The following is a 9,546-nucleotide window of genomic DNA, read 5'->3' on the forward strand; positions in this document are numbered from 1 at the left end:
AAAAAAAAAAAAAAAGGTTGATGGACTCTGGACTGGGATTGCATTATATCAAGAGAGAGCTTAGGTGTCATCAAGATGGTTCCAAGTCATAGCAACCCAAACACAACAGAATGAAATACTGCCCAGTTCTATATCATCCTCACAATTATTGCTACATTTAAGCACCTTAATGCTGCCACTACATCAATCAATCACATTACGTCTTCCTCCTTTTCACCAATCTTTCACTTTACCAAGCATAATGTTCTTCTCCATGGACTAGTCCCTCTGATAACATGTGTGATGTATGAGAAATGAAGTCTTATTATCCTGGCTTCTACAGAACATTCTGACTGTAATCCCCGCAACACAAATTTGTTGTAGTTAGTCCATGGTATATTTTAATATTCTTCTCCAACACCATAGTTCAAATGTACTAAATCTTCTACAGTCTTCCTTATTCATTGTCCAACTTTGATATGTATATGAGGAGACTGGAAATATCATGGCTTAGGTCAGGCATGCCTTAGTCCTCAAACTGACATATTAGCTCTTAAACACAATAAAGAGGTCTTGTGTAGTAGATTTGCTTAATGCAATATGTCATTTGATTTCTTGACTGCTGCTTCCACAAGTGTTGATTGTGGATCCAAGCAAAATGAATTCTTGGATAACCTTAACCTTTTCTCCATTTATTATGATGTTATTTATTAATCCAATTGTGAGGACTTTTGTTGTTTTTACATTGAGTCACAATGCATACTGAAGACTATAGACATTGATCTTCATCATTATTTTAAGTCCTTTTGACTTTTAGCAATCATATCATCTGTATGTCACAGATGGTTAATGAGTCTTCCCCTAATCTTAATGGTGCATTCTTCTTCATAAAATACAACCCATCAGATTATTATCTCAGCATACAGTTTGAATAAATATGATGAAAGAATACAAACCAGAAACACACATTACTGATTTTAAACCATGCAGTAGCCCATAGTTCTAACTAACTGTATACAAGTTCCTTATGAGCCCAAGTAAGTGTTCTGATGAACTCATTCTTTTTTTTTTTCATTATTAAATGTGACATGTTTATTTTATTGAAAATGCTTTTCTTAATGAGAGGGAAATAGCTTTAAAAAATTTAGTTCATGTGTCTATAGATGAATATTACAGATTGCTTTAATAAATACTGGCAGTCAATTTTCCAGCATCAATTTTAATTCTGTTCTTCACTGTATACCCATGAACTCTGAGAAACCATGTACAGATAAATAAAGAGAAGGGAATGGAAGAAGTTTTTTTATAGCAACATCAAGCAATTTTTTTTTTTCTTTTAACTTGTTCTCAGTTATATGGTAAATATCCCAGTGTTATCTTGTTAGGTACTATTGAGTTGATTCCAACTCTTAGCAACTTTATGTACAACAGAATGAAACACTGCACCCCTCAGTCATTGCTAGGTTTGGGCCCATTGTTGTAGCCACTGTGTCAATCTATCTCAGTGAGCTGTTTCGTCTGTTTTGTGTATACTGTTAAGCATGATATCCTTCTACAGGGACTGGTCTCAGCTGATAATATGTCCCAAATATTTGAGATTCACCATTCTTGATTACAAGGAACATCTTGACTGTACTTCTTCCAAAATATACTTGTTTGTTCTTTTGGCAAAGTATAGTCAATATTCTTTGTCATCACCATAATTCAAAGACATCAATTCTTCTTGTACTTCCTTATTCATTGTACAGCTTTTGCATTCATATGAGGAGATAGTAAATATCCTGGCTTGGTCAGGTACACCTTAGGCCTCCAAGTGACATCTTTGCTTTTTAATACCATGAAGAGGTCGTCTACAGCAGATTTGCTTAATACATTGTTAGAGATTTGACTGATGCTACCATGGACATTGATTGTAAATTCAAGTAAAATGAAATGTTTTACTTCAATCCCCCTTTTTTTTTTTTCTAATGCTTCATTGTGAATTATGTGATAGTTTACATGGAGTAACATTAGATTTACATTCATCCTATCATATATAATTTCATTGCCATAGTTACAATCCCCTCCATGCATCATCAACCAACCAAAGGGTATACTCTGCAATCCTGCCCCTGGGTCGTCAGCACACAGACCCTCTCCCTCTCTGGATCTAGAGACCCTAGCTGCTCCATCTTTCCACGTCATCATCTTTGCCTTCATCTCTGGCATCATTGTTTCTCTGGGTATGGTCCTGCTCTCCGCTCTTCTCCCTTGATGGTCCCAAGGACTTATGTTCCTGGACTGCAAAGTCAACTGCTCCCCTCCTTTTGCTACAAAATGTCTACCTTTACATTTCCAACCCTCACAGTCAGTCCTGATAGCAATTATTCACTATTGTACAACAAGAGACCTAGCCCCATCTCTTTTCATCAGCCCCACCCAGACAGATTGGATACTACTCAGTGGAGATTCTACCTTCTTCCACGACCTCTGGATCTAGACTCCCTCTTGAAAGCTGGTAAGCCAGTCACTTCTTGCCTTTGTAGGCCCCCATTTGGGTAGCCATTGTCCAAGTTGCCCATCCCTGTGTACTCTGTATGAAGAGGGTGGGAATGATCCTCACTGTCAAGATTTGTTCCCTCTTTTGAGCTACTGAATCCATAGGTGTAGGTCAAGTTCATCAAATTATATCAGATTACTATTTTTTTCCTTTTCTTTCTTCTTCTAGTTGAGCTCTGGTCATCCAGTCATTGAAGCCAGGTCAAGTGGGTATTATCTGCAAGTGTGGGTGTTCTTGTGCATATGCCCTCTCTGCTTATCAGCTGGATGCTTCACTCTCCACTCTAGTCCTCTGTGGCTATGTCACTGATTCTGGGCCCAAGAGTCCTCATGTCTTGCCAAACTGCTAGCCAACCAGGTCTCCACTGAGGTTCACAGGAGTCTATTGAACGTTGTAGGACTTAGCTTGCAGGTTCATTTCTGTTTTTCCCTCACTTCCCCTTATTGGTGATGAACATGGTCACCAATCAGAACGTATGTCTGCTCATGTATTCCCATTGACTTTTAGTCTTGGAAGGGGGTTTTCCCTGAGGGGACCCAACCACTTGCCTTGATGTCTCCTGGGTGAGCAACTTCCTTGTTCTTAAAGTACTCAGTCGGGCAGACTGCCGCTATTGTTTTGTATTTTTCCTGTCAGTCTTTCTTTCAAGAAGTATCTTCTGTTCTTCAAGCCACTCCAGGCTGGTCTGCTTGTCCTTTCAAGTGGAAATTTCCTACCTCAGAAGATTTTGCATGGGGTTCAGAATTCCACCTATGGTCTTATGTAATGCAGAGGTTCTGCAGCAAGGCTCTTCACTAGGCATGTTGTAGCCCCATTTTAGGTATTCCAATCAATTATAAGCAGAAGATGGACTTACAAGCTTTATATGGTGGTATTTCTGGCTATCCATTTCTCTCCCCCTCAATTGTCTATTTTATACTGGTATGCCAGGGAAACCAAGATTCAAAAGAGAGCCGAGTATCCTAACATTATTTTCCCCCTTTTGCCCATTCCAACCATGTCTCAATCCCTATATCCCAGAGCCATGTTTTTCCAAGGTTGTGCATACATCATTATTTACCTCTGTCCCTCTTAGCCACGCAAATGGCCTAATTGTTTTCCAATCTGCCTTGTTCTCCCATTCCCTCCCCCTTCTTGCATATTGCCCCCCTCCCTAGTACCCAAACTATCCTGTGCCTATTCCCTACCCTGTGCTCCACCTTCCCCTCCCTCCCCTCACCTCACCCCCCACATCTCCCTAACCAGCAAAGAAACCTCACCCCCTTTTGTATGGAGTCTTTTTCTTAGTCTTTTACAGTAGTATTTCTCTTTTTGTGACTGGCTAATTTCACTCAACATAATGTCCTCAAGATTCATCCATGTTATGTGGTGGCTTACAGCTTCCTTGTTATTCTTCAAGGTAGCATAATATTCCATTGTGTGTATGTACCACAACTTATTTATCCATTCTTCAGTTGATGAGAACTTAGGCTGTCTCCATCTTTTCACTATTGTAAATAGTGCTGCTATGTAATTTGGTGTGCATATATCTACTTGTGTTTTGGCTCATATATCTTGTGGGTAAATACCAAGTAGAGGAATTGCTGGATCATAAAGTGTTTCTATTTCCAAATTTTTTATTGTAGAGATTAGTGGTACATTCAAGGATTGAAGGATGCAAGGTTGGTGCTTCCCACCTCGTTCCCATTTAATTCACCTATCAGAAGGTGAGTTAAGAGTAACCTTACTTGAATTGCCAGCATAGAGAGTCACAACAATGAAAACAAGTCCATGAGAGTCAAAATACAACCTTGAATATATCCCACCTGAATTTAGAGATCATTTGAAGAACAGATTTGATACATTAAATACTAAAGACTGAAAACCAGAAGAGTTGTGGGATGACATCAAGAACATCATACATGAAGAAAGCCAAAAGTCATTGAGAAGACAAGAAAGAAGGAAAAGATCAAATGGATGTCAGAGAGACTGAAACTTGCTCTCCAGTGTAGAGATGTTAAAGCAAATGGAAGAAATTAGGAGTTCCAAGAGCTGAACAGAAAATTTCAAAGTTCATCTTGAGAAGATAAAACAAAATATTACAACAAAATGTGCAAAGATCTGGAATTAGAAAACTAAAAAGGAAGAACACGCTCAGCATTTCCCAAGCTGGGGGAAGTAAAGAAAAAATTCAAGCCTTGACTTTCACTATTAAAAGATTCTCTGGGAAAATTATTGAATGATGCAGAAAGTAGCAAGAGAAGATGGAAGGAATATACAGAGTCTCTATACCAAAAGGAAATGGTTAATGTTCAACCATTTCAAGAGGTAGCATATGATCAAGAGCCAATGATACTTAAGGAGGAAGTCCAAGGTGCATTGAAGGAATTGGTAAAGAACAAGGCACCAGGAATTGATGGAATAAAAATTGAAATCTTTCAATAAAGTCAGGAGGCACTCACTCATCTTTGCCAAGAAATTTGGAAGACAACTATCTGGCTGGCTGATTGGAAGAGATCCGTATTGTGTCCATTCTAAATATAGGTGACCCAATGGAATGCAGAAATCATTGGACAATCTCTTTGATATCCCATGCGAGTAAAGTTTTGCTAAAGGTAATACAGAAACAGCTACAATCATACATTGACAGAGAACATCCAAAGGTTCAAGCTGGATTCAGAAGAAGCCTTGGAACCAAGGATATCATTACTGATGGACTCAAGAGTGGCAACAGTAATGAGATTGGCCCAGGATCAGGCAGTGTTTCATTCTGCTGTGCATAAGGTCGCTATCAGTTGGTACCGACTCGATGGCACCTAACAACAACAACCTGACCTTCTTACCATTTGGATTTCTGTTCCTAAGTGTTTACCTTCTTTTTTTTTGTAATTTTTTTTTATCATAGACTAACCTACCAGATTCTCTGAGTTTGTTCTTATAGTCTTATTCTGTTCTTGACTCTTTCTTCTTTTTCTTTAGTTATAGAAGTTGCTGCCACATATGTCAGTCTCTGGTTGTTGTCTGTTCTTGTTGATTCACAGTCCACAGAACTCCATTTAGGATGTTTTGCACCACAGGGTTTGCTTTGGAAAAATACCTTAGATTCTGTTTATCCTGAAATGTTTTGATTACATCGTCATATTTGATTGATAGCTTTGCTGGATAAAGGGTTCTTGCTTGACAGTTTTTGTCTTTCAGGGTTTTGTATGTATTCCCTTGCCTTCTTGCTTGCATGGTTTTTGCTGAGAGATCTGAGCTTAATCTGACTTGTTTGCCTGTGTATGTAATGCTTCTCTTTTCCCTAGCTGTTTTCAGGATTCTCGCCTTATCTTTGATTTTTGAGAGCTTGATTATGATCAGTCTTGGTGATTTTCTTTTGGGGGTCTATCCTTCCTGGGGTTCATTTAGCTTCTTGAATATTCATCTTTTCACTTTTCAGGATGTTAGGGAAATTTTCTTCCAGCAGTTCTTCAACTATATCCTCTGTGGACTTGTGTGATTCTTCATGTTATGGAATGCCAATAATTCTTAAGTTATTCCTCATCATGTTGTCCAACATGAATCTTAGACCTTCTTCAGATTTTTTTTTATCCTTTTTTCTGTTTGCTTTTCTATCTTAGTGGTATTGAGAGATTTGTCTTTCATCTCACTGGTCTGCCTTCTATCTCTTCTATTCTTTTCCTTTGCCCTTTCAATGTATTATCTATTTCTGATATTCTATTATTGATCATTTGGAACTCTTTCTATAGGTTTTGAATTGTTTCCAATGCTGTATCTATCTTATTTGATTGTTCCTGTAGCACTTTCTTGACTTCTTCCTTATTTTTTCAACTCCATTGTAAAGTGTTTTGAAACATTTTATAATCATTTTTCTGAATTCTTTCTCAGACATTTCCCAGGCCTGCCCTCCTTCCAGAATAGAGTCCAGATCTACCTCTAGGTCAATTGTCTCAGACATTTTATCTTGTTTCTGGACATGTGCTGATATGGTCATCTGCTTTTGCTTCTTGGATTTGTTTAGTATTTTTATCTGTGGCTTTAATGCTTAATTGAGTGTGTGTTTTGGTATTTTTTATGCTTTCTGATTGCTTCCAGGTAGATGTGATCAGAATGTGGCCTTCCCTTTTCACTCTTCTTATTTCTTAACTCAGAGTAACTTTCACAGGAGTTGTCTCCCTCCCTGTTGTATGGCAGGTGGTATTGGTTCTTGCCTGGATTTTGTTATTTTATAGAGTGTGATTGTAGCTTGACTATATGGCAGAAGTTGCTGTCTCTTCTTGGGTAATATAGGGAGAGAAATAGTCCCCAAAAGGTAAAAGGGGGAGCATAAAACAGCAAAATAGCAACAGCAAAAAACAACCCACCAAAAAAATAACAACACCAACAAAAAAAATCTAGATTGGATACTGTAGTCTATAATCACAGAAAGGGGAGAGGAGGGAGAGAAGGAAAAAAAAAAAAAAAATCTATAGCCTAATATGAGTATGACTTTAATGTCCTCTTTCAACTTCTTGTCTTCAAGTTTGTCTGACAAATTTCAAGATGCCACTGTTGGTTGTTATGCTGTACCTCAGTATTTAAATTAATTTTTGGCCTGTTTTGTTTTTAAACTCTTCCTCTCCACACCCCTTGTTCTGACCTTTTCCCTATTAAAAAATAGGGCAGGGCCGGCTCTTGGGCTGAGAGTATTTGTGCACATGCATGGCAGAAGAACCCATCGGTGGTGGGGGTTGGTTGTGTCCACTCACTCAGACAGCCCCTCTAGTCACTAGAATGGAGGTGCATAAACAATGGGGGGACCAATGAACAGATACCAAAAAAGAAAAGAAAAGAAAATCAGAACAAAGCAAAACCAACAAAGTGTATTGTGTACCTTTGCTCTGAGGTTCCCACAACATTATTCCTTGTTGGGTCTGTTCCCCTACTTGGTCTTGCCATTTGTTCTCACCCAAGTTGTCAGCTCTAGGCTGCTGAGCCCGGCAGATTCAAAAGTATGCAATTTTTTACTTCCGCTATAATTTCCACTAGCTATAAGCCAATCAAACTTTTAAAAGATTATTACCTATGTGGTTCAGAATTTTGGAGCCTGCTCTGAACCCGTTTTGCCTGGTATTCTTTGGTATTGCTATTGATGAACTTCACTGCAGCACTACCCTATCTGCCATCAAGCTGATAAACTCATTCTTTACAAGGATAGCCACAGTTTGTCATAATCTGCACAGTCAAAAACCTTTCCATAGTCCACAAAGCACAAGTAAGCATCTTTCTGTTATTCTCTGCTTTCAGCCAAGATGAATTTGATGTCAGGGATGACATCCCTAGGTCAGCATCCCCTTATTAATCCCACTTGAATTTCTTGCATATCTCTGTTGATGGATTTTTCAACTACTTTTGAATTATCTATAGTAAAATTTTACTTATGTGTGATATTAATGAAATTGTTGGATGATTTCTGCATCCTGTTTGGTCATCTCTCCTTGGAATGGGCACAAATATGGATCTCTTTAAATTAGTTGGTCAGATAACTGTCTTCTAAATTGCTTGGCCTAGATAAGTGAGGGCATCCAGTTCTACACCAGTTCGTTGAAATATTTCAATTTCATCAATTCCTGAAGTCTTGTTTTTTCCAGTGTCTTCAATGCGATGTAAACTTCTTTGATCCGTACCATTTGTGCTTGATTATACGCTACCTCTTAAAATGTTTGAAAATCAACCTTTTTTTTTTTTTTTTTTTTAGTACAGTGATTCTGTATTCCTTCCATCTTCCTTTGATGCTTTCTGCATCATTCAAAATTTTACCCACAGAATCCTTCAATATTGCAAGTCAAGATTTGTAATTTTCCTCAGTTCATGCTGATTGAGAAATGCTTAAAGTGTTATTCCTTTTTGGTTTCCTAACTAAAGGTCTTTGCACATTTTGTTATAATACTGTACTTTGTCTTCTTGAGTTGACCTTTGAAATTTTCTGTTCAGCTCTTTTACCTCTTCATTTCTTCTATTTGCTTTAACTTCTCTATCATCAAGAACAAGTTTCAGAGTCTGTTCTGACATCCAATTTGGTCTTTTCTTTCTTTCCTGTCTTTTTAGTGATCTTTACTTTTTTCCATGTATGATGTTCTTGATGTCAACCCACAAGTTTTCTGATCTAGTCATTAGTGTATAATACATCATATCTGTTATTGAGATGTTCTCTAAATTCATGTGGAATATATTCAAATATATAACAAAATTCCTCATTACTAGACCAGTAAACAACATCCATCCATAAAAATCAGAAAAGATTGAAGTTGTCAAACATTTCATTTTGCTTGGATCAACTGTCAATACTCATGGAAACAGCACTCAATAAATCAAATGATGTGTTGCATTTGGCAAATCCACTGTAGAAGACCTCTTTAAAGTGTTCAAGAACAAAGATGTCTATTTGAGGACTAAGCCATGATATTTTCAATAACCTCATATCCATGGGAAAATTGAACAATGAATAAGAAAGACCATAGAATAACTGATACATTTAATTTATGGTATTGGAGGAGAATATTGAAAGTACCTTGAGCTGATAAAAGAACAAACCAATCTGTGTTGGAAGGAGTTAAGACAGAATGCATCTTGATTACTTATTTGATAAATTTCAGATTGAATAATTTGGTAGATTTTTCAGTTTTATTATCATTGGCTTTAGTGCTTGGTATGTAAATTTGAATAATATTGGCATTAACAGGTCTTTCTTGTTATTTCATTGAGTTGGTTACAACTATGGCAAACCTGTATAGTGTTTCCAAGGAGCAGCTGGTGGTTTTGAATTGCCAACCTTGAAGTTCAAACCAACCTTGCAATCTAATGCATTACCCACAGCACTATACCAGGACTCCCTGTATATATATGTTGTTGTTAAGTGCCATTGAGTCGGTTCTGACTCATAGAGACCCTGTAGAGAGTTTCTGAAGAATAGATGGTGAATTTGAACCACTGACCTTGTGATTTAAACCAGCCTTATAGTCTAGTGCATTAACCCACAGTGCCATACCAGGATGACTCTCTCTCTCTCT

The sequence above is a fragment of the Chrysochloris asiatica genome, unplaced genomic scaffold (genome assembly GCF_000296735.1).
Source record: "Chrysochloris asiatica unplaced genomic scaffold, ChrAsi1.0 scaffold00068, whole genome shotgun sequence".
NCBI lineage: Eukaryota > Metazoa > Chordata > Mammalia > Afrosoricida > Chrysochloridae > Chrysochloris > Chrysochloris asiatica.